At 42.9% G+C, this 24,331-nt stretch overlaps 1 protein-coding gene across 2 annotated transcripts in view; it reads left to right on the forward strand.

Moving 5' to 3' along the window:
• Positions 1-5,512: 5,512 nt before the first annotated feature.
• SYK (spleen associated tyrosine kinase) overlaps positions 5,513-24,331 on the forward strand; it is a 96,442-nt gene continuing 77,623 nt past the window's right edge. For both annotated transcript variants that reach the window (XM_030832532.3, XM_030832534.3), the window contains exon 1: positions 5,513-5,746. The gene's annotated coding sequence lies outside the window, so the exon portion shown is untranslated. The remainder of the gene's footprint in view (positions 5,747-24,331) is intronic.

The following is a 24,331-nucleotide window of genomic DNA, read 5'->3' on the forward strand; positions in this document are numbered from 1 at the left end:
CAAAACAGACCAGCTGGAAGATTAACAGAACCAGAACAAGAGGTAGCTAAAAAGAGCCTTCCTAGGTAGGAGCAAGCCTCAAAGCCTAGTAACATCTGTCCCTGCAAAGAGAACTGACTTTAATTGGATCAGACAGTTGAGCAATTTATACCCAGGGCATTGTTGAAAACAACAAAGAAATCAGCAGGCAATTAAAAGAGGTTAAAATCTTGGTGTGACACCAACAGCAAACCAGTCAGAAGCTCGTCAGGGAGATCAGGGAAAGACAAAGTCAAAGAGACCCGATTAAGACCACAATCACTCCCCATGGTCAGAGATATTGTCCCACACCCAAGGCTGTGCCCTCAGAGGAGTGACATCACAGGCTTCCCACAGCCAGGAAAATAGTCCAGCCAATACCAGACAAATGCACCAGCAAACAGGCAAACATCAACAAGCCCTGGTGGAGAGATCAGTCTCCAAACTTGCTATGTATAACCTAAAGTGTTCAGTTTTCAACCAAAAAAGAAAATGAGACATGCATAGAATCAGAGAATCATCACCTATACACAGGAATAGAAAGCAGGCAACAGAAACAGCCTTTGTAGGCCCAGACGGTGGGCCTAGTGAACAAAGACTTCAGAGGAGTTATTATAAATATGTTCAAAGAAGTAGAGGAACCATAAAAAAGAAAGAAAGAAAAAGAAAGAAATTGAAGAAGACCTAAAAAAATGGACCATGTTCATGGATAAGAATATTTAATGTTGTTAAGAGGGAAATGCTCCCAAATTGATCTACAGAGTCGACACAATCCCTATCAAACCCCAGCTTCTGTTTTTGCATAAATTGACAAGTTGATTCTAAAATTCATATAATAAATGCAAAGGAACCATAACAGCCAAAACAATCTTGAAACAGAACAAAGCTCGATGACTCAAACTTCCCAATTTCCAAGCTTACTACAAAACTACAGTAATTAAGATTCTGTAGTTCTGGTGTAAGGACAGATACATAGATCAATGAGATGGAATGGAGAGTCCAGAAATAAACCTTTATGTTGATCTTCAACAGGGTGTCGAGATAATTGTGGACAGAATAGTTGTTTCAACACCTACTGTTGGGAAAACTGGATATGTGCCTGAAAAAAAGCTGAAATTGGACCTTTGCCCCAAACTATATATAAAAATTAACTCAAAATGGATCTGAGACATAAAGGTATGAGTTACAACTATAAAAATCCGAGAGAAAAACATACGAGCAAATCTTCAAAATCTTGGGTTAGAAAATGGCTTCTTATATATAATACAAAACTACAAGCAAAAAAAGAAAAACTGAGAAAATTGAACTTCATCAAAATTAAAGACTTTTGTTTGGTATATGATACCATCAAAAAAGGGAAAAGGCAACCCTCAAAGTGGGATAAAATATTTGCAAATCTTATATCAAATAAGGGACTTGTATCCAAAATATGTAAAGAACTCTTACAACTCAATAATAAAAATGAGTCCTGAAAAGTGGGCAAAGGATCTGAATAAACATTTCTCCAAAGAAGATATACAAATGGCTATAAAGCACATCAAAAGCTTCTCAGCATTATGACATAAAGGAATGCAAATCAAAGTCACAGTAAGATACCACTTCACATGCACTAGGGTGGCTATAATCAAAATGACAATAACATGAGCTGATAAGGATGGAGAGAAATTGGAACCCTCCCACATTGCTGGTGGAAATCTAAAAATGGTAAAGCCACTTTGTTTTTTTTTTTTTTTTAATTGAAGTATAATTGATTTACAATGTATTGGTTTCTGGTGCACAGCAAAGTGATTCAGTTATACATATATATATTGATTTTCATATTCTTTTCCATTATGATTTAGTACAGGATATTGAATATAGTTCCCTGTGCTATAGAGTAGGACCTTGTTGTTTATTTATTTTATATATAGTAGTTTGTATCTGCTAATCCCATACTCCTAGTTTGTCCCTCCCCCACCCCCTTTCCCCTTTGGTAACCATAAGTTTGCTTTCTATGTGAGTCTGTTTCTGTTTCATAAGTAAGTTCACTTGTGTCATATTTTAGAGTCCACCTATAAGTGATATCCTGTGGTATTTGTCTTTTTCTGTCTGACTTACTTTATTTAGTATGATAATCTCTAGGTCCATCCATGTTGCTGCAAATGGCATTATTTCCTTCTTTTTTATGGCTGAGCAGTATTCCATTGTGTATATATACCACATCTTCTTTTTCTATTCATCTGTTGATGTACATTTAGGTTGCCACCATGTCTTGACTATTGTGAATAGTGCTGCCATGAACACTGGGATGCATGTATCTTTTCAAATTATAGTTTTCTCCAGGTATATGCTCAGGAGTGGAATTGCTGGATCATATGGCAACTCTATTTTTAGTTTTTAAGGAACCTCCATACTGTTTTCCATAGTGGGTGTACCAATTTACATTCCCACCAACAGTGTAGGAGGGTTCCCTTTTTCTCTGCCCCCTCTCTAGCATTTGTTATTTCTAGACTTTTTGATGACAGACATTCTGACCAGTGTGAGGTGGTACCTCATTGTAGTATTGATTTGCATTTCTCTAATAATTAGTGATTCTGAACATCTTTTCATGTGCCTATTGGCCACCGTTATGTGGTAAAGTCACTTTGGAAAACAGTCTGGCAGTTCTTCAAAGTGTTAAACATAGAGTTACCATATAACCCAGCAATTCCACTCTTAGTTTTATATCCAAGAAAAAAATAAAACATATATCCACACGAAAACTTGTATACAGATGTTCATGGCAGGATTATTCATAACAGCCAAATAATATCCACTATCTAGAAAAAAATAAAGAACCTTCCTCCTCTTTCACCCACACCTCCCTTCTACCCCTTCCCAGTAAAAAAAGGAAGGGGGAGAAATAAAAATGTAAGTTACCAATAGTAACCAAGCAAGAAAAGGAGAAGCGCTTAACTGGATGAATTTAGAAAAGTGCTGGCTCATCTACAAAACAGAAGTTTGAGAGTATCACAATGAGGTCATGTCCCCACCTCCCAAAAACTACATCTTGTGAGTCTACAAAATCCTGACAATTCTCTCTCAAATCTTGAGAGAAGAAAAAGGTGTAATTACAATCTAAACCATCAATCAAACTTGAAGGTAGAAACTTTTGGGATATGGAAGGTCTTTAAAATACCTACTTCCGCTTCCCTTATCTGGGATTCACATCCCAGTTAGTGGTCAGCTAGAATTCTAACCACATTGGAGGCCACCACTACATGGCTTCTTTTATCAGTGGCAACATACCCACCCCAGGTATTGATAATTAACATAGGGATGTTAAATATGGACTCTCATTGGGGGTATTAGGGCCATTAGAAATATATGATTGCCTAAATTATTTTAAAGACACACTTCACCTGTGGAGTCATATGAACTGTAATGTATCTCCTTGTTAATACGTTTTTTAAAAAATAAATATCTGTGCACAGGAAAAAAATACCTACTTCTGCTTCTCAGGAAACTCCTGAAGATTGTGTTCCACCAAAATGATGGCGTGAACTAAGGGAGAGAAAGCATGGAATACAAAAAACACGGACTCAAAGATTAAAAGAAATGTGAATGGAAGCACAGAGCAGAGCACAGAGCATAAGAAATGAATCCTTGAGAAACAGTAACCACCAGCTGACCAAAATTGTGCCCAAATTTCCAGCCCAGGTTCATATCACCTAGGTGGTCCCAAAACACAAAAGCTGAGAATTTACCTTAAATTGTCCAAACACCAGTTGCACCCTAGGTTTCTGACAGAAGCAAAGGCAAATTCTCTCTGAAAGAAAGTACCTTCTCCCTAGGCCTCAATTAATCTCCACAAATAATTTTTCAAGGACAATGAGTGGATCACATCCAATGTAGCCAAATACACAAGGAAGCCAGGCACCATGAGCAAGAAGCAATGGTAACACTCAGACAACATAAGTGTACATTAAAGACTTCATAAGGTGCAATTAACACAGCAAAACCACATATAAAATATATATTGACTATTTTCAAAGAAATATAAAAATAAAGGACCTCAAGGTAACAGGAGACTTTAAAAAGTAAAGGTGTCAGGAGTCCCTGAGACCCTCTGGGTGCAGGGCTTTGTTAGGAGGGCTTCCAGGACTCGCATGTGATCACAGCTAAGATTTATTTGAATGAAAGATAAAAAGCAAAGTCAGCAAAAGGAAATGGCACATGGGGTGAAGGAAGAAAGGCTGGGAGAAATGTGTTGACTTTTAGGAGGATTCTTTTTCTAGGCATTTGTGTGATGATTTTAACTTTAAAAAAAAGCATACTAATTAACTTTCAAGATGACTCAAAGGTGGGAAGGACTGCAGCAATGCTAAAGGGTGGCTTAGAGATGGATCCAAAACTTCATCTCATCTCCCACTAGCATTCCCTAAGGAAACGTTGTAATCTTAGTAAAAGCAAGACAGATCACCCTCCTGCCCATTTCCAACAATATTGCCAGAGGATCTGCAGCCTCTGTTTAGACAACAATGGATATTTTGTTGGTTATTTGCAGTAAAATTAAGTCCAGTGGTTAACAAATATAACCATAATAAAAATCTTGCACTTGGAATAAAAATTTCGTGGCAAAAATAAATGGAAGAGAATGTCCCAGTGGAAAATGCTGAGGGGCTCCAACCGAGTGTAAATGCTTCCTATCACCTTATTTTTCTCCATGGCAATTATAATCTAACACACTATATATTTTATTTTATTAATTGTATTTCGGTTCAGGTACAGCTTTTTAAAACAGGCACTGTTAGCCACTGTTACCAAGAATGTGAGGGGCTTGCAACTTTTATGGGAAAATTTTAAAGAGGGTTAACAGAAAAAAGGGGGAAGGGGAACCACGTAGGTGTTTTTAAACTATTTTAAAGACTACGGAGAAGGATGAAACTTTAATTAGGATGAAACAGAACCGTTCGTGGGTAAGAAGGACGCAAGTTTAACTCACTGTCAAGAACCTTGTAATAATTAAAGCCCTCAGAAAACTGAATTGTTGGACAGGCTGGTCTCACCCAAAGGTGCGCTATAAAATCTGATGTTCACCTAAGGCAGAAGCCACCTGGCAGGATGACAGGGGCCTTCTGATCACCAGTCAGCAGAAGCGTCTTGGGTTGGTAACTGGGAATACCCGCACAGTGAACAAGATTCTCTTCCCAAGCAATTGCACGGCAAATGAGCGTGCCCCTGATTGCCTGTCGGTCCTTGGAAGGATCAGGCAGCAGTCAGGCCAGGTGGCAAGAGGCTCCTGTTGTTGGCCGCACGCCCTTTTTTGGTATGAGGCCCCCTTGTCCAGGCCTTCTGCGCCCGGGAATTGGCAAGGATCGCCCACCTGGCTCCTCTCTCTTCTCCCCTCCGGCCTCCCGCCTTGTAGGCCAACCCCGCGGGCTGGGTTCCGGCGCGCTCCGGCCGCCGCTGCCCTGCCCTGGGCGCTGGGGGCGCACATGGCACACTGGGCGGTCGCGGCGCAAGGGCTGCGGGGCGGTCCCAGGGCGGTGGAGCGCGGCGGCCTGGAGGAAGCGCGGGGCCTGCCTGGGAGCGTTAAGGAAGTTGCCCAAAATGAGGAAGCGCCATGCACTGGGCGACTGAGGCGACTCCGGCGGCGGGAGCAGCGAGGAGGAGGGGGCTGCTCGGCGCGGCGCCCAGAGCTGCCCCCTAGTTCGCGCCAGTCCGGTTCCCGGAGACCCGCGCCCCGCCCTAGCCTCACCTGATACAGGTAGGTGTGGCCGCTTGCTCTCTCCGCTTGGGCAGTCGGGACGCACCTTTAGGCTTGGGAAGGCGGCGTGGAAGGGGAGAAGGCGCCGAGAGAGGGGAGGATGCGGCCCTTCCTCCTTGGCCCGCGCAAGGTCTGTGCGCCTATGCTAACCCAGACGGGTACGCCTAGGGCCCTCCTGCTTTGATAATCGGAGGGAACATTTGATAAAATTTTTCTATTGAAAACTAGTCAGTTGTGCCAGCTTTTCTCCTAAAACTAGTTAGTGCCTCTTGGGGTCCAGCTTTTGTACGGGGAGCCGGGCCCGTGGGTGGGGGCCTGTGCCGAGAAGCCAAAACTTCAGGTGCTGCCGCGAGCGCAGGAAGTGCGGAAGCGGCTGGGTCCTGGGAGACTTAGCTGGAGTCCGCAGGCACAAGAAACTCCGTGTCGGGGTCTCGGAAAGGACACATTTTCGTTTGGCCATTCACAGAATGCACTGGAAAATTCCACTGTATTTGTCGAAGTGACTCAATGTAGGGATGTTTATATGCCTGCAAAGGTTTTATTCATACTTTTACTACAGAAAGAAAGAGCAGTTGCATAAAACCATGAAAGTTTCTGAACCACTACGAAAATGTAGCATCATTGCCCTTTTTTCCACATTTTCATGGTAAAATAACTTCATCAGCCAGTGAATGACTTGAAGAGCAGTGAAGTTTTGTGTAGTCAAATGTGAATTTGAGTTAAAGATATTTTTGGTCATATTATGGCTTCAAAACCTTAAACCCACCTAAATAACGATACAAAAGCGAATTTTTTTTTTTTTTTTTGGTTTGTTTGAATATCAAGAACTAGCAAGACAATCATTGGAGAAGTTAGAGTTTCAGTCTTTTGGCTGTTTGAGGGGCAGTTGCTTGGGAAAGAGAATCTCATTCACGGTGCAGAGTCTTCCCACTCATTAACCCAAGACGTTCCCGACTGGTGATCAAAAGGCCCATGCCATCCTGCCAGGTGGCCTTTGGAAACAGGATTGCAGGTTATTTTAATGAGTTTGCTTGACTTGCCAAAGATTCCCGTTTAACCCAAGTAAAACTGTTGACTGGAGATGTTCATTTTCTTAAACCCTGGAGGCATTTCAGTGTGTAATTAAGACTTGGAGATGTAATTTAAAGACTTGGAGATTCAAATTGTCACATCTGAATCTTCACGTTAAAAAAGAAAAATCATGGGATGATGGAGAATTCCTGAAAGAAATGGAATTGATTCTAGTATTTGTTTTCTTTGTTTTAGTAAGAACAAATTCATTGCTGTTACACAGGTGGCATTTTACTTAAATGCAATTTAATTCACTGATGTGCATATGACGTCTCCCTCTCCCTGCAAAAAAAAAAAAAAAAAAAAAAAAGGCCAAACAGTGCCTGGATATGTTTGTCTTTGAGGTAAAAGGTTTAAATACTTGTAAAGTATTAGGTATTTTAAGTGAGAAATCTTGTCTACTAAAAATATTTTATCAAATTATTTTGTTCTGTCTGCATTGAACTTTTGATCTGTTTAGGGAAATTTTGCGCTAAAATAGAAACAGTTATATTCTTTGTATTTGGAGTGCTTCAATATGTAGGATTTTGTAAATCATCTTAATAACCAGAATGTTTTTAATGTTTTAAGCCAAGGATAAAAGTGAGGTGTATATTTTAGCTCTTTATCTTTCCTGAGGGATGAAATTGTCAGAAAGATAATTTTATCCCTAGATTTGCATTTCAGAAATAAGTTACCTTAGCCTTCTTTAGGTTCATATTTAGTATTCTAAGTGCAGGTCTGATTTCTCTATTAAACCAAAGACTTCTTAGTAGGACATCACTTAGCACATAGCATATCCATAATCATTATCCAAAACCCTTGTGCCAAGATATGTTTTGGAATTCAGGGTTTTTGAGAATTTAGAATTCAAATTTAGAATCTGAATTTCAGCCTTGAGAAAGGCATTTCTCAGAATTTAGAAAGGTTTGCATACATACTGATGCCATATGTTACACACCACTCCAACACAGCCTGGGCAGCATCCTATAATCCCACATGTTAATATTTCTGCACAAACAGTGTGAAAAGTCTCACTAAGTGGAATAAAGAGAGGCTACAAATAGCCGTGTGTCAATGTCACTAAATGAGGTTCCCTATAAAACTCACCAAAAAACCTTGTTTTTCAGCAGTTTTTGGAGTTAGGGCTAGGGGACTGATTCTGTATTAGATTCTGTCAAGCTACCGATTGCTTTTGAAAGCAAATTACATTTCTACTGCCCAACAACTCACACTTTCCAGTAATTAGATGGGTAGTTCCCCCCTTTCCAGGAAGCCTGAAATAGCAAGACTTTCCTGAATTTTCAGTGATAACAATCAAAATACAGATCCTCCAAGTGAGAATACGATGTTTCATCCTTACTGAGAGACTTTCCAACAGCAAAGTTTCTGACAGTCTGATTCTAGAGAAAGAAGGCAGTAGTTACTTAAAGAAGGGCTATTACCACCCTTCACAGCTACATGGCCTTGGAAGAAATACTGTTTCCTGTTCACTTTGCACCTCATTCTATCTCTGTCTGTTATCTGTACCTAAGAAATGGCCGGGTACTTTGTACAATCTGAGCTAATTTTTGCTTTCTCAGCTTTTCACCAAATAGATTTTTTTTCCAACGGTTCCCTAACTCACCACCACCCTGCCCCCCAACACTTTCTTCCACTTCTGGATTGATTTAGCTGCAAATGAGTGGAGAGAAAATTAGGAAATTAGGCCTTTGGGTAAGAAATTTTTTAAAAATGTCTGCACACTGAACATTGCTTTTCTTTTACAGCAGTTGAAATCAAAAGGCAGAGTCTTAAAGAGAGATTGGAATTAAATTGTCTGACTTAATTATATCTTACCATCTTACTCTTCTACCTTGGAATTGAACAAGTTGGGTTTTCTTTTTTTTCCACTCAGAAAAAGAGAGTTTTTTTAAACTGAGGAATTGTAGGAAGATTTAAAAAAACTAGGCTGATTGGATTTTAAAGGAAAAATTTATTCATTCATTTTGACTTTATATTAGCAGGAAAGTTTTCTACTAGCTTATAATTTTGTCTGGCAAAATGTTAGCCTGCGTCGGTTTGAATTTTTTTTTTTTTTTACTTTAATAAGAGTTATGTAAGTTTTGCCCTATGAATCCTGAAAGGTGGTTGCATTGGAATCTTAAGTATAGTCAAATTTAGCCACTGCCAAAAATACCAGTAGAAGAAAGAATATTTAGTTTCTATTATAGTGGGTTTAACAACTCAAAAATGACTCTTTCTTGATTCTTTTATTTCTGGGAAACTGTGTATTTGTTTTGGTGGCTGCCAGAGGCTGATGATGGGAAGAGGAAGGTGAGGATGATTTAGAATATTGTTAACATCTCAATTACTAAGGGGGATATACTGAAAGCTTTTATGATGGACAGTATCTGGTAAGCAGCATCCTCTGTCCTGGGGGTACCTGTCTCTGACCCTGGAGTCCTGGCTCCTGAAACTGGAGAAGGCAGTATCCCTTAGTGCTGTGCTGGAGCCCTGGAGGGGAGCACAGATGTGGGAGGACACTGGGCTTGCAGATTGGCATGCTGAGTGTCACATCTTTGATCTGAAGAGAGTCTGGGCAGACAGCAGGATTGACAGGAGAGTGTAGGGCTGATGTCAGGGTCCGTGAGGCTCAGGCCTGGATACAGTCAATGGGGGGAGTGTGGAAGGAAGGAAGAGGGCCAAGGGCCAAGTGTTAGGAAAAGTCACAATTTAAATATTGGTTTGTTTAGTTATACTCAGAATGGCTACAAAGAGCATTTGAATGTCCAACAGTTAACCTCCTACATTCCCACTCCATCTTTTTGTCTTGGTCAGCCCAACAAGTTATTAAATTTATCCGTTTTCTGTTCAGTTGTCATGGAAATTTTTTGGTGGGACCAGAGTTAATCTTTCTTTTTATTTAATTTCAATTTATAAGAATACCTTCCAATGCTCTAGTACTGCTCCCCAAAAGCAATCTTTTAATCTTTTTAGCTCTTTCTTCTAGAATTTTCTTTCTTATTTCCTGATGCTATGTTCACTTGCACTTTTTTTTTTTTTTTAATGTATCAGTTTTAGACAATGTCTCCTGACTTCCTACTCTGATAAATAAGTGCATGGCAGTCCTAGACTCTTATTACTCAGGATAATCTTTCTACAATTTAGGGTTAAGATGCTATTTGGTGTTTGTTTACCTTGCTGTGGTTATATTTACTGCTAGAGCACAGTATATAATATAGTTCCATTTTCTTTCATTTACTCCATGTTGTTTTTCCTGGTGTAAACTCTTGTTTCATTTTTGTGTTTTCTCAGTTGGTCCTGTACCTGTTACAATTCTCTCCCCAGCTCTCTGACACAAAGCTAAACACCCCCCACTTGACTCAGTTTCCCACTGAGTCAAATATACCAAGCAACCTATCAGTTCCATTTCTCTCTTTTTCTGGAACCCTCCGCCTCCTTATGCCAGTCTGACGGTTTCTTTTCAGTCTTGCTACACACCTATTAATAACTGAAGCATATTTTGGGGAGTTGGTTAGCTAAATATATTTTCTGCAAGTTGCTGCCCTGTATACTTTTTGGAGTCTTAACATAACTCTTATCAACATTCATGTAGCTTTCAAATCCATTGTAAATCCATTGTCATAATTGTTGAAAACATTTTCCCCAAACTTTTGATTTCTATGGATATTTGCTCATTTATATAACTTATTACTTTTTGTAACTTTTGGAACTTTTATAATTTCTCCCGTCAGGACATATTCTGAGTCATGCTTCGTGAAAGATTACTTTTAACTCCAATTTAGCGGTCAGCAGCTACGTTTTAAATCAGTCTCAGTGTTACCTCTGTATTTGCTCTGACCCTGATGGTTTATTATCTGATTGATGGGAATATGTATTTTCCTGGGACTAGGGAATCCACAGGGCTTTAATCAGATGGCCAGCCTCGATTCCCTGGATTTCTGAAGTGGGTGCTGTGCAATTTTAAATGGTATTCCCGAGGAAGCTTTCCTTGTTGAAGTGAGTGAAATGAGAGACAGAATAAAGTTGAGTAAGCAGGGTAACTGTCGTGGGCTTGTTCAGAGCCGTTGTGCAGGTGTTGTGCATGGTCAGGACGTACGTCACTGAACTCTTACACCCCTGTGGTCATAGGATGCATTCATTGGTTCTTGGAGCACCTTGGGGACCAGGACTTCCGAAGTCCACTTTGGGAAACACTGGGTAACCTGCTACCCCTTTACAAGATCCTCGGGCTTTGCTTAGGTGGAGGCAGAATACCTCTTAAATGCTAAGAGTATTTTTTTAAAATTAATTAATTTATTTTTTGGCTGTGTTGGGTCTTCGTTGCTGCGTGTGGGCTCTCTCTAGTTGCAGCGAGCAGGGGCTACTCTTCGTTGCAGTGTGCGGGCTTCTCATTGCGGTGGCTTCTCTTGTTGTGGAGCATGGGCCCTAGAGCGCATGAGCTTCAGTAGTTGTGGCGCTTGGGCTCAGTAGTTGTGGCTCACGGGCTCTAGAGCACAGGCTCAGTAGTTGTGGCGCATGGGCTTAGTTGCTCCCTGGCACGTGGGATCTTCCCAGACCAGGGCTCAAACCCGTGTCCCCTGCATTAGCAGGCAGATTCTTAACCACTGCACCACCAGGGAAGTTCCAAAATGCTAAGAGTATATGAATCACTTGATTGCCCTAATGCTTCAAAGTCACAGTCACTAAATATTTTTATCAACAGTGGTTGAGAGTAGGGGGGCTGAGGTCCCACTGGGTTCAAATCTCACTGTGTTTTCAAGCTACTGTTTTTAGTTTTTGTAGATGGAAGGATTACAGGGGATTTCACTGTGATGTACGGTGGAGATCATGCATGCAGTGCCCATACCTGGCCTGTGGTTAGAACTGGCATAACTGTCACAGTCTCTCCCAGGTGGGTGGCTCTGGGAGTCTGCGCCTGTAGTCTTGGCTGGAGGCTAATAAGAGCAGTCCCAAATAGGTCACAGATGAGTAAGTACTGTCTCTGAAGTTAGTTTCTCTGGCCTGCAAGATGGGAGAACTTTCTATCATTTTCTTTTTGAAAAGTGTTAAATTGCATAACTGATGTCTAAGTACATATCCATTGGTGAAGAATTCAGATATAACAGGCGACATTGAAGCCCTCCTTAACCACCACCCTCAGCCCCAGCCCATCCCCACTGAGAGAGGGCAACTTGGTGCATATTCTTCTAATCTTTCATCCTGTGCATTCATGCATGTGTATATATGTGTGTATTTTTAGACGATGTGGTGGTGGTGGTGGGGTGTGTGTGTGTGTGTGTGTGTGTGTGTGTGTGCCTTCTTAATACCAATATCATCCTGCAACTTTCTTTTTTGAATCAACAGTATTGGGGGAGCCCTTCCTATCAGTGATCATCGTGCTTTATTCCAGGGTGAAAAATGATTGTTTATTGCTAGACATTTAGGACTTTTTTCTAATTTTTGATACTGTAAACAAAGCTGCAGGGAATGCACTTTTTCTTTCATTCTTTCCCTCTGTTTTACCTTTTTCATTGCATTTCATGGAACTGACAGGTTAATTACTTTCTTAAGAAAGATCTTCAGCCCTGTCCATCCTGTTATTCAGGCCATCTATTGAGTCATTTATATTTTAGCAAGCACTGAAGGTAGTTAATTATTTATTTTTTAAGTGATACATTAGGCTCTTGCCTAATACTCGTTTTTTTTTTTTTTCTAATATTTGTTTTTATTACTGGTTCCAGCGTAGATGTTCTCTTCTTGCTCCATGACCTCTGTCTTCTTTGGCACCTACTCATCTGTTTGCCCATTGGGTGCCTTCCTTTGTGCGGTTAGCTTTCCTGATGTGCTTGGTACTTCTAGGATGTATGCTGGTCTTGTTTTTGAGGTGCCCTACAAGTTAGTCTTTTAATGCTGTGTGTGTTGCATGGCCCTCTTGTAACCTGTCCCCCATGAGATGTGAGGAAGGTGAGACGTGAGCAGGGCAGGACGAGCCAGTAACCAATGGGGGGGTCGGTGCAGGTGCTCTCTGTTCTTCATGGACGTGGCCATACCCTGCTTCTTCAAATGCACGTCTTTCCTACAGAGGGACTCCTGTTGCTCTTAAGGGTGCCAGCAGCTGAGGAGTTGGAGAGGGCTTGGCTGCCTGCCTGCTTCCCGCTCTGCTTCTCCCTCACCCCATCCCACCCAGGCTTTGTCATTTCCAAGGCACCACACCCTTGGCTCTTCACAGCCATCCCCAGCTGCCTGCACTTAGGCTGTGGTTTCTCTCTTCAGTTTGAGCCCATCTCGCTCTGCTTCCTTCAACGATAGCAGTAGTTTCCAGCCCACTAGTAATATGCCTCCTTTGCTCCCCAGCGTGGTTATGGATTTATATTCTATGTTATTTTCAATGCTGTTTCTTTTCTTTCTCTGCATTTATAGCTGCTGTATTTACTTGAAGGGCAAGTCCACCACTTCCTTTTTTCCTTTCTTTTTTTTTAGCAACACCAATCAGCTGATGGTCATAGCTGTGAAGGAAGTGACAGGGAGGAGGGAGAGGAGCTCTCTAGAGCAGGCATGAATGGCAGGCTTGGGGCTTCTTTGGTCTTCACTGTTGCCCTGAGAGCTGGGCCAGCCATCCTGTAGCTTAGGCAGGAAGTGTGTCCAAGGAGAGGGCTGCAGTGGTCAAGTCTGTACTGATTATTAGGAAATTGCTAGTCCCAAATCATAAGTTTCTTAGAAACATGTTTAAGGACACCAGAGATATTAGAGGGAGAAAGGATCTTGGAGAATGTCTAATTCAACCTGCTGGTAAGCAGTGAGGCCCAGAAAGGTAAAGTGACTTTCACTTATCCAGCTGCTAAGTGATGGTGCTGTGATTCGAAGCCGAAAACCCAGGTGTTTCTAATCCAGAACCAGAATTCCTATCCACTACTCCAATGAGGAGCAAAAAGGGACTTGCCATCATGCCTGGTGGTGAGAAGATTTCAAGTCCTATCAGTGGAGACAGGAGCCTGAGAAGGCAGCCGGAGGGCATAAGCCCAGTTTGACGTGTCGATTCACTCTTTTACCAGGAGTTTTAGAAAACTTATTATTATCTTTATAGCTTTGTGTTGAGAAATTAAGCAAATTCAGTAGGAATTGGACAAAAAAATCCTGAATCAATGACAGGTTAATATGAGAATATCTGATGTTTTTGCATACGTCTCCTTCCAACACAGATTGAGCTGACTTTCAAATTTACCACCCAAAGGGCACTAAAGTAATGTAAGAAGCTGGTTTAAAAGGACGCACCAAGCCTTTGTCTGCACATCAGGCCTGCATCTCTGTGGCTGTCCCCACACAGGACAGAATTGCTACTCTCTGCACACATTACTGTCCCTAGAGTTGGGGAGGGGACATACATGGGGTCCTGAAGGTTGGAATGGAGGAGATAAAGGAAAATTTCAAAAGTAGTTCTATTCCATGGTGGAAACACTTGTGATGCAGGTGGGATTTCAGTGGCTCAGTGAAAGAAAGGCAGCTTGACAACTGCAAAAAAAGATGCCTTCTAGAATGAAGATAGAAAAGTCATGTATGATTTCCCCGAAGGAGCCAATACCTGCAAAGATGTGTGCACGATATTCTTTCTAGATTATCCCTTCTAAGAAAACTCTGGGAACTGTCAGTATCCATTAATAGAGGAATGGTGTATTAGTTTGCTAGGGTCGCTGGAACAAAGTACCACAGACATTTATCATGTCACAGTCCTGGAGGCTGGAAGTCTGAGATCAAGGTGGGCAGGGTTGGTTTCTCCTGAGGCCTCTGTCTTTGGCTTGTGGACATCATCTTCTCTCTGTATCTTCACATCTTCTTCCCTCTATTGCATGTGTCTGTGTCCTAATTTACCCTTTTTATAAGGACATCAATCATAGGGGATTAGGGCCTACCCTAATGACCTCATTTTAACTTACCCCTGTAAAGACCCTATTTCCAAGAAAAGTCCCATTCTGAGGTACTGGGGGTCTGGACTTCAACATATGAATTTGGGAGGGGAAACAGTTCCTCCCACAGCAGGTGGTTAAGTGGAGCCTGGTCTCTCCTCCCAAGTGGCCTTGCTGTGCTGCCATTGAGAGCACAAGAGAGCTCTCCGGTATCATGATGGAGAGATTTCTAAGCCAGCTGAAGTGAGCTTTGTGCACAGATGGTTATGGAACATGATGTACGTGGACACCACACACAAAACTAAGCAAATTAAAATGCTCAAGAAACAATTGTCCTTCCACCTTAGATTAGCATTATTTTTAAGAAAAGAAACCTATGAGACCCAGAGAAAAAAATGAAACATAAGAATGATGAGAAGAGACAAATTCTGTAAGATCTTAAGGCAAAACTGCAATGGAAAGTGGGGCAACAGACACAAATTTCACATGGAAATTAGTGCAAAGCAAGGGTGGCCTTTCCCATCAGTCAGGAAATGGAGCATGGGTTATCAATTAATGGTCTTGGGAAAACCAGCTGATAATTTGGGAAAAATAAAGCTTTGCTCTGTATACCAAAATAAGTTCCGAATTTAACAAAGAATAAAAATATAACAGTGCAATCATAAAAGTGCTAGAAGAAAACAGGTGAGTTTTAAAATAATTGTGGAGTGAAGGCCTTTATAAATATGGTAGGAAATATGGAGCCATAATAGAAAACAGTTGATAAGTATGGTTTTCTAAAATTGTAAGCAAGTCCTTATACAAATGAAAAATATATATAAATAAGTGAGGGAAAAAACCTATAAAATGTATTTATTTTCAAGGTCTGTGGTGAAGGACCAGTAGCCTTCATATGCAGTGAGTTCTTTCAAATCAATGAGAAAAATAAACACACTCCAATACAAAGATCAGTCAAGGACGCGAACAGGCAACTCAAAATGTAAATGAACCGAAAGCACACAAATATGCTTTGCCTCTGTGTAATCTTGCATTGATTTAAGGGTTTGCTGTGTGGTGAGGTGTGGGGAAAAGAGACACTCCCACAGGTCAGCACCAGCAGGGCAGTTGGGTAACGTCTTCTGAAATGTAAAGCGCACATGTGTTTTGATTCAACAATTTCACTTTTAGGAACTTATTGCACACATAACTTAACAAAGGTGGGGAAATATATGTGCATACAGTAATTCATTGCAACATTTTATTTTGTAATAGCAAAGAAAGAAGGAAGGAAGGAAGGAAAGAAGGAAGGAAGTGGGGGAGAGACAGAGAGAGAGAGAGAAAGAAAATAAAGAAAGAAAGAGAAAAGGAAGGGAAATATGTATCATGCCTGGTTAAATAAACTATGGTATATCCATGCATTGGAATCATATGTGGCCTTTTTAAACATGTGGAATCTTGTAGACCAAAAAATAAAGATGTCCAAGTTATATTCAGTGAAACAGCAAAATGTAATATATTGCTATATTTTTAAAAACACATACATGCACATAGCCATGTAGGCTCTATTGGAATGTTATTTACTACATATAGATGCAAGTCTGCCTATACCGATGTGTGTGTGTAAATATGCAGAGAGATCCAGAAGCAAAGTTACCAAACTGTGAGTAGCAGTTGTCTGGGGAAGGCAGTAAGGGAATTGGTTTTGAGAAAAAAAGTGCAACGTACATTTTTACTCTGCATACAGATGTTTGCAGTGATCATGATAAAATGAGGTTTGCTTGGGGGTCTGGGGGCTAAGTAGGATGAGACCAGGAAAAGAACTAATTCAGCAACAAAGCATCAGTCATGGCTGTTGGGACCATTCTGTCTCCAAACAAGGCATTAGGCTTGGAGAGGTTGGGTGGTTTGCCCAGAGTTATACAGTCGAGGTTCTCAAGTGTGCCTGTGCACAGCCGTCACCCGAGCTTGTCTGGCCCACTGATGCCCAGCCTGCCTCCAAAGTTTCTGATGTGGTCTAATGTGTGACCTGCCTTTGGAAATTCATGATTAAGGCCTCCCCGCCAAGTACAGCAGCCAAGGTTGAGTCCCACTGGTTTAGAATGAGTTAATGGGATTGTATAGCACACAGGCACATCCTTCAAGCCTAATGCAATTTCCACCAAATTTGAATATATTGGTACACTGGGTATAGTGGCAGCTGTGTGTGCCTTTGACTGTAGAGACTTTGGGCATATTAGCTGGTGCATCCCCACTTTGTGTGTGTGTGTGTGTGTGTGTGTGTGTGTGTGTGTGTGAGAGAGAGAGAGAGAGAGAGAGAGAGAAAGAGAGAGAGAGAGAGGGAGAGAGAGAGAGACTGAGAGAAGGAGAATGATTGAGAGAGAGAACTCACATGTTTCTATGATGCAAACACTCCATTCCTTGGGAACGTGGATTCATAAAGTCTGGAGGCCTGTGGCAGTTACAGAGGCAGGCATTTGAGGGAGGATGTCAGCGTGTTCTCAGCACACTGCTGTGAGACTTGTGGGAGGTGAGCGCGTTGAAACAATTCTCAGAGAAAGAATGTGCGCACTGGTCTGATAGAAAAGCCACCAGTAACATTTTCTACCCAAGATAAACTGAATGATTTCCATCTCTCAGATTAGTTCTTAGTGTGACTCCAAGTCCACTGTACTTATCTTCTGTCATCTGCCTGTTTCATGTGAGATGGTTTTTCTCAAGAGAAGGACGTGAATGAACAGTCTCGCTGTGGGTGGAGAGCCAGGGCCTGGGTTTCTTGGTGTCTGTGACTTCTGGGCCTCGAAGCCTGCAGCAGATGGTGACAGAGGGGCCGCTCCCGCTATGGGCCATTTGGGGACAGTCTGTGGCTGGGCCTCCCGGTACTGACCCTGTCCGTCCAAGCACACACGTGGGAGCACCATGCAGCACTCACATGGGGAGACCCTGGGGCTCACCAAGGGCACCCACATCTATATTTTGTAATAAAACTTCTAGGACTGTAACCCATAAACATCCAGTTCTGAAAGCCCCTCTGGGGGCAGTGTGGGTGGCGGAAGCAGACCAGGCACACACCTCTGATGCTGTTACTCACCAGGATTCTTGGCCTCCTTAAGCAAAAGAAATTGATCAGAGGCCAGACAAGAAATTCAGGCAAGGCTTTATTGGGGCCCCTGCTGCAGCAAGGGGGAGCGGGAACAAGTTAACAGGTTCCCTTGCTTGCTCCCTGAGGTGGGGGGGTGAGCTGTTTCCTTATATGGGGTGACGGTAGGGGTAGGTCCGGGGGGTTAGGCCAGAGGGGTGACTTAGGTGGTCTGCCCACCCCTTTGGTGGTGCTGAGTGCAGGGGGCATGCGCAGTACCCTGCTTTTGCTCCCCATTCCCTGCTTTTGCTCCTGGCTCTTCAGAAGTGGCAGTTGGGGCTTCTTTGGTCTTTTTTGTACCTTCTTGTCCATAATTTGCCCCAACTGTACATGCACATGGTTATTTTTAGTCTCTTATAGTTTCTTTGTATTTTGTTCCTGGAGGAGACGTTTGTCCAGGTGTGAACATTGCAGCAAAGGGTCCCAGGTGTCGGGTCCCAGGTCCCGGGTCCCAGCCTGTCTCAATTCATCCTTCCTTGAAACTCCTTCAGCTCTGGCCACCTCATCTTCAAAACTAGGCCAGAAAGACCTGCCCCTGGGTGGTTGTGGCACCCAGAGACCCACTGTGCAGAGTGCCCATCAGAATGGCTTGCAAAGAGGTGCCCTGCAGAGCAGTCGTATTTGGGTACAGGAAGTCAAGGAGCTACGTAGCCTCTGGTTACCTGGGGATTGAAAAGGGGGTCTTCTGGGGACAAAACAATATTAGAAGACTTTATGGGAAGGTCACAGAAAGAGTGGCTCTGGCCCAAGTGTCATTTGACTCTGAAGCAAATGAGTGTCTATTCCCTGGCAGTACACCTGGGAACCCTCCTGGGTTTTAACAGGCAGCCCTTAGGGAGCGTGCTCTCCTGTCCCCAGTGATTGGACAAGGATACCTTGCTCAGGGGTTCCTGGCAGCACTCTCACCTGAAGTGCTAAAATGCTGTGTAACGTTATTTTGGCCCTTGTCATATATTTTTACAACATCCGTTTGGAGACCATGCTGTGGACATTTTTGTGAGCTCTGTGCTCCCAGCATGGGGCCCACTGTGCATGTGTAGGTGCTCTTAAAGTCCCCTCCTTACATTTCAATATGTCACATAGGATTTGGATACAGTAAGCTAGATATTTGGAGTAAAATGTGTCTCTCGTTAATAGAAAGAAAACCTACAGCCCCAAGCTTGGCCCAAGTAGGAGAAACATCTGGAAGGGAGAAGTGTCTGGACCATACAGCTTGTTCCTCAGGGTGAATTTATAATATTCCCTTTGTCGACCTGCAATCCCATCACTTTGGTCCCAGGGAGGTGCTGCCTGCTGCTCCACCTCGGACACCTAGCCCAGGTGAGGACAGATGGCCTCTCTCCAGCTTCCCTGGCAAGGACCTAGAACTGTGCTGTTCAGAACATTGCCACCAGCCACATGTGGCCATTTACATTTCAAATACTTAAACTGAAATAAAATGTAAAAATCAGTTCTCAGTCACAATGGCCACATTTCAGGGGCCGCTAGCCACATGTGGCTGGTGGCTCTGTGTGGGACAAAGTAGAACAAACATCTCCATCATTGCAGTACGGTTTTGGGGACAGATTAACTACTCTGTGTTACACCTGAGCCCCACGCGATTCTTCCTGGGGAGTCAGGAGACACAAGCTTCTACCCCCTCCCACGTTTCCTAGCCCTTGGTACCACTGCGTGTGGACGATGCATCATTACACTTTTCCATGTGTGGACCCCGGTTGTCTCCCATTTCCTTAAGAGGCTCTGACCCTGGAAGGTGGTGGTGGCATCAGAATGCCCACATCCTTCAGATGAGACCCCAAGTCTTGTCCACAGGATCTGGCCTGGCTCTTTCATCCTCAACACAGTGACAGTCTCCTACTCACCACAACAGCTTCCACCAACACAGATACACAGCACACACCTACACGTGTGTGCACACGCACATGCAAACAAACCATGGCAGTCTGGGTAAGTGAGAGGTTACTTACTAATGAGTAACATAGGAAGGGAAATGGTTCCCAGTTGTTTTCTTGGAGCGGTCTAGTGGGAACCCAGCCTTGGAGAATACTAGGCTGCGGTTAAGCACCCTTTGATTCAGTATAGTTTCTGAAAGAATAAACTAGTTTTTTGTTCAAGAGGATTTACAGGTAATGGAAAGAACTTTAGTACTGACTAATTTCTGTGCAGTAAAAAAAAAAAAAAAAAATCCAATGTCATTTTCTCAAAATATTTGGAATCCAAGGTTCTGTCCACTTTAAAATGAAGATTTGAAGAGAGAGTGTGCTCCTCGTCAAGACAAAATGAGGAAAATGCAGTGCTTACCACGTGACCATGTTCTGTTCTTGCAAATACAAGAAAACAAGACTCATTTCTGGAATGTGCATTTGAGAACTCCGAGGGCAGTGGCAGGGGTGAGGTGGGCTGAGACGCAGGTCATCCTGTGAGAGGCAGCACCCGAGGAGCCTGCAATGGGGAGGGGACAGGTGGAGGGGCCCACCGCAGGCAGGGAGACCCACTCCACCTGGGCGCCTGCCCCGTCCACTAGGCTCCATCTCTGCCTCATTCTCATCCTGGGTGGCGGGGGAGAGATGTGCCATTTGCCTGTCTCTGGAATTCCTGTGCTGCTCAGTTTCAGGAGAGATAAAACACCACAAGAGAAGCGGTTGGAAGGGTTTGCGAATTATAGAACTTCCTTTCATGATTCAGCCCGACATCAGGAAGTGGAGCAATACGTATGCTATTCCCAAGCTGACTTCATGCCCCGGCCAATACGCATGCGTGATGGGCGAGGCGAGCACGGGCAAGATTCTTTTACCTGAATTACTGTGTTAGCAAAATAAGTACGTCTCAAAATCAGTGTGTGTGAGGAGGTTTTATTGAACTGAAAGTGGTTTCCTGAATGATGCCTTTCCTGTTTCTCCTTTAGAATTCTATGTAAAACTTTGAATTTTTTACTCTGCCCATCTTCCTCCATTCCATAACCCGTGCCGCTGCTCACTTCAGTGGTCAGCTCTGTTTGGATCAGTTTTGAACCTTCCATACAGAGGCAGTAATTCTAGAGCAGTGATTCTCAGTCCTGGCTGCTCATGAGAATCACCCAGAGAACTTAAAAAAAAAAAAAAAAAAAAAATTAGTGCTGTCGGGGCCCCAGCCCTGGAGGTTCTGAGTTAGTTTGGGCTAGGACCCTCTCACCAGTACTTCAAGTACCCTGGTGGTTGTCACCTGCAGCCAGGGTAGAGAATCACTGCTCTGGCCTAGAGCTTTGCTCTTGAACTTGCTGTTGAAAGCACTCTTCTTTGATTTTATGTGCATACCCAACACCTGGGGCAGCAGCCCAGGCCCTCAGACTTAGACACCCTAGGCTGCTGTGGGCCCCGAGTCTGCACAGATAAGAAGCATCTGGAGTGATTTTGAAGCCATCTTGGAGGTGTAATGGGCCTGCTTGGCCTTTGGACTCTTGGCAGAAGCGTTAAAGCCTTGCTACTTTTCACAATCCTCTTAGTCCATGTCCTGAAGTTGTGCTGCTTGTAGCCAGCCCTTAGCCCAGCTGGACCTTTTGTCTCTGGGCTGGACACTCTTGCCTCCTCTGGGGACCTCAGCCCTCTCTATGCTGGCTGGGAACATGGCCCAGGAGAAGTCTGAAGCCCAGTACTTTCCTTCCCTTTATAGGATCCTGGATAAGAGAATCCAGGAGAAAAGTCCTCTTTTATTTCTGGAAATTTACTTTATGACTCTAAACATCTCTTCCACTCCTTTATTTAAATTCTCTACTTCAGGAACGTCCATCTTGCATATTTTAGATCTCCTTTGTCCTTCTAGTCCTTTTCTGTTGAATTCTTTCACTCTTTGTTCATCTTCATTTCATTTTTCTCAGGCTACTCCATCCTGTCCACCACCTTCTTCACAGTGTTAATGTCTGCTCTCTTTTTGCTGTTTGAAATAATAGCCATCATTTCTTTCCTGCATTTTCCTCTGATCTCCAGCTTATTTCCCATGACTTTTCTTGCCTTCCCGTCTCATCCCCTGCCTTTCATGTCTCCATTTAGAGCTACTGTTTTTAACAGTGACTCTTCTGTGAAGTCCTTTGATTCCATGGCTATATGTGTGGTTGTGATTTCATCTGCCCCTTGGGAAGATTTTCTGGCCAATGTTCTTTGTGTGCTATTTGTTTCTCTTGTTGCTTCTCTCCTTTTATTCTTTTAGTGTAATTGTACAGATCCAGGGTAGGTTCCTCATCTTGGAAATGAATCATGTCAGGGAGCGGCCCAGCATGTGTTCTAGCCTAACAGAATATCTTCCTCATTTTAAGTAATGCTGTGTGTGTGTGTGTGTGTGTGTGTGTGTGTGAGAGAGAGTGTGTGAGAGAGAGAGAGAGAGAGAGTGGAGGGGAGAGAAAGAAAGAAAAAGAAAGAGAAAGAAAGGAAAGGAAGGAAGGAAGGAAGGAAATGAAAGAAAAGAAAGAAAGAAAGAAAGAAAGAAGGAAAGAAGGAAAGAAAGAAAGAAAGGAAAGAAAGAAAAAGAAAGAAAGAAAGAAAAGAAAGAAAGAAAGAAAGAAAAAGAAAAGGAAGGAAGAATTGCTTAAACCTTTACTTCTTCCCATGGAGGCTGCTAGCCATTCAGAATCTCCTCTCCACCCCTGGGCGGTGGCTGGCTTCCTCCTGCTCTATAGAAGCTACACATCTGCAGGCTTTGAGGTCTGCAGCAGCACCTCCGCTTCCTTGACCATCTTCCCTAAAAGTCTTCATGCTCCCAGGACAAGCCTTTGCTGCATTTTGTTGTTCCTCTTGGGTTGTTGCTCCGGGTGAGAGCGGTCTACTACTTCCATGACATTTCTCTTTCTTGTTCTTTTTGGGGGGTGATTTTAGAGAGAAGGGGGTTGTGACATCTTTACTCGGTCAACATCCAGGCTATCTGATATTTTGACATTCATCATACAGGACAACTTTAGCGTGTTTGGCATTTTTGTCAAACAACTAAGTTTCTACAGGAACAGTTAAGAACAAACAAACAGAAAACTTCAGAATGACCACAAAAGTTCACGTGGCACTCTTTGCTTCTGCCAGCCTCTCTGATCTACCTGGCCAACTGGGGCCGTTTTATTGGCTGGTTTCTTGATCTGTTCATTACGTTGATTCACTGGCCACCTTCCATGAGCCAGGGATGGTGGCAGGTGTTGAGGCTACAGCTGTAACCAATATCCTTCTCTGCACTCAAGGTGTTTACAGTCAAGTTGAAAGAAAGAGCAGGCCCAGCACCAGGACTTAATCAGACGTAACCTCATTTATTCTTCACAATAACCATTTAAAAAGTTCAGAAAAGAGCAATAACACTCATAATTAACAAACACTGCCAGTTTACCATTTTTGCCTTTATTTCTTCTAAAGAAAGAACATCCCAAATAAAGTAGAACCCTTTTTATGGAGAGTAACTTGCTCAAGGCTGGAGAGCTGGTGAGCAGCAGGCCCCTCTAGGTACAAAGTCTGTTTATTCTTTTATTTACTTTGCTGCATTGCCTCGTGTACGAGGCATTGATTTTGCCGTGTTAGCTGTGCGGCTCATCTACAGCAAATATCAACACGTATGATAGTAAACCAGACGGATTTTTCTTATGCAATGGACTGATTTTTAGTAAATGTAAATAAAGCCTACATTTTTGAGAGTGCCAAGAAACATCTTGTTAGAGAGCGAAGCAAAGAAAGGGAAAGGTGGTTATCAGAAGCTGAGATGAATTGAGATGTGAAATTTTCAAATGTTAGTATCCCTTTACCCTTGTGTTGATTTTTACAGTAACTCATACTTTTTCATCTAGCTTGTGACCATTGAGGCCCCTTGTGAATATTCTAGAAGTCACTCAAAATGGATAAAGAATGAATCTAAGACTTATATTTAGCATTCTGCAGGTTCCATATTTGCAAATTCACCTACTCACCAAAATTTATTTGTAACCCCCAAATCAGTACCCATGGTGCTTTTGTAGTCCTTTGTGGACATGTGCAGAGCAGCAAACTACTTGAGTCACCCTACATGCGTGTTCCTAGCTGAGGCTGAACAAGGTGAAGCTCTGCCTTCTAGCTTCAGCTCATCCTATAAACAGTGTCATTTTGGGGGTCAATTGAGTGGTACATTTTAATTTTTGTGCTTTTTGTTGGTGATTTTGCTGTTTAAAATGGCACAGTGCTGGGGATTCCCTGGTGGCGCAGTGGTTGAGAGTCCCCCTGCCGATGCAGGGGACACGGGTTCGTGCCCCGGTCCGGGAAGATCCCACATGCCGCAGAGTGGCTGGGCCCGTGAGCCACGGCCGCAGAGCCTGCGCGTCCGGAGCCTGTGCTCCGCAACGGGAGAGACCACAACAGTGAGAGGCCCGCGTACTGCAAAAAAAAATTAATTAATTAATTAAAAAAAAAAATGGCACAGTGCTGAAGTGCTGTCTGGTGTCCTAAGCACAGGAAGGCTGTGTTGTACCTTATGGGTAAAATACATGTGTTAGATAAGCTTCATTTAGGCATGAATTATGGAGCTTTTGCTGTGAGTTCAGTGGTAATGAATCAACAGTAT

The sequence above is a fragment of the Globicephala melas genome, chromosome 6, assembly GCF_963455315.2.
Source record: "Globicephala melas chromosome 6, mGloMel1.2, whole genome shotgun sequence".
Classification (NCBI taxonomy): Eukaryota; Metazoa; Chordata; class Mammalia; order Artiodactyla; family Delphinidae; genus Globicephala; species Globicephala melas.